This window comes from Belonocnema kinseyi, chromosome 4, assembly GCF_010883055.1.
Source record: "Belonocnema kinseyi isolate 2016_QV_RU_SX_M_011 chromosome 4, B_treatae_v1, whole genome shotgun sequence".
Lineage (NCBI taxonomy): Eukaryota > Metazoa > Arthropoda > Insecta > Hymenoptera > Cynipidae > Belonocnema > Belonocnema kinseyi.
Window position 1 is genome coordinate 12,295,544 of NC_046660.1, and position 1,680 is coordinate 12,297,223.

The following is a 1,680-nucleotide window of genomic DNA, read 5'->3' on the forward strand; positions in this document are numbered from 1 at the left end:
AAAATGAATAAAAATCCGGTTGAATGCAGGAATTCTTTTCTTCTTCTTTGAATCAAAGAAAAATATTCGATGGTCCTCGGCCAAAGCAATTTTTTTTGTCTTGAATTCAAAGAAATTGATTTTTTTTACTTTAGTTCTAGAGAAATATTTCTCTGATTCGATTTTTTTTAATTCGGCTAGATTAAAATTTTATTTTTAAAAAGTTGATAAATGTTTTACGGGAATCTAATCTTACATAAGAAAGCTGTTTATTTTTAAATATTATTTTCAAATAAATTAATTGTCAATTTTTTAATTTCAAAATAGGAAACGTCAGTCCTTTTTGGTTATGTTATACAAAAATAAATAATAATAAGCACGACGAATTTTCTGTAGCGAAATTATAAATTTCTCGTTTTTGGTAATAATTAAAAAATGATTAAAAATATTATGGAAAGAGGAGTATGACATCAAATGAAAATGAGATTTCAAGTAGTGATAGCAAAGCAGAAAATGAATTTTTATCTCAATATTATGAAATTAGCATCAACAAGGTGAAAAATAAGGGTCAGTTAGAATATCTTTATAAATGCAATACAATTGTTTATGACATTCGTCATAAGAAGAGGTTTCAATTTGATTAATTTTCTTAAAAACTTAAAAAATTATCAGACTAATAAAAATTACGAAAATTTTTAGAATTGTCTGCGAAGAAATCTGACGACGCAGTTTCTGATACGGATCCGATTTTGACGGCAAAAAATAAACAGTTAAACTTAAAAAAAATTATTTCTAAAAAGCTTCAGTCAGGTGAATCAAAAAGACGGAAAAGCTCGAGTGATAATAATTTGAAGGTTAAATCTTCTAGTTTTTCATGTTAAAAAATCACATATTCCAAGTGAATGGGGAACCTAAAAAATTGAACTTACGGAATCAGAAAAATTAAAAAATTTGGAAATATTGTTGCAATCTGAACCAAATATAACTCCTACTAAGAAAAAAAAGACGTTTAAAAAATCCAAAGCCAAAAATAATCAACCCTTAAAATCGTGTCAGCCTAAAAGCATTATTTTGTCCAAATTTAATAATTTGTTTAGTTTTAAAAAGTTTGTTTAGTTACCAAAAAATTACCGTAAGATTATTTTTTCAGCTTTTGCTTACCATACATCGTTCGATCCAGAAAAAGAGTTTCAAGAATTAAATTCTCGATATCCACCTGTCTCTCCTGAAATTTTCGAAAAATCCTTGAAAAATAAGGAAATCTTGATCAAAAAGGAAAATACAGATATAGAATTTTTTCGAATCAAATGAAGTATTAGCAGACTCAAGTACTTATCTTCTAATTCCTTGCCTAGATTCAATTTCAGAGAATAAAGGTATAATTTGAAAATCGGAAAAAGAACATAATTTTTTTTTAAATCCGATAGTTCACACATCAAATCCATTTTTTCAGATTGGAGAACAACATTTTTAAACCATATAAACCTTACTTATATACTGCAAATTTGAAGAAAAAACATTCGGTAAAAAAAGTATTCACTTTTCTGGATCAAAAAAAAACCAGGTGACGGATTTTATTTTTTTAATGGTATTTATAATAGAAAATGTATTTTCACTAGAGTGGTCCAAAAAAGTATATTATTTCCTCAAATTATTAATACATGCATAATAAATAATCGCTGGATTTGTTTCTTTTTCTCA

The 1,680-nt window shown here is 26.1% G+C and overlaps 1 long non-coding RNA gene across 2 annotated transcripts in view; it reads left to right on the top strand.

Moving 5' to 3' along the window:
- Nucleotides 1–395: 395 nt before the first annotated feature.
- The window catches only part of LOC117172016, a 2,666-nt gene continuing 1,381 nt past the window's right edge, over nucleotides 396–1,680 (top strand). The window contains exons 1-4 of one of the 2 annotated variants that reach the window (XR_004466947.1): nucleotides 396–546; nucleotides 679–833; nucleotides 1,130–1,355; nucleotides 1,433–1,543. This is a non-coding gene — a long non-coding RNA (uncharacterized LOC117172016). The remainder of the gene's footprint in view (nucleotides 547–678; nucleotides 834–1,129; nucleotides 1,356–1,432; nucleotides 1,544–1,680) is intronic. The other variant, XR_004466948.1, reaches the window with a different exon arrangement.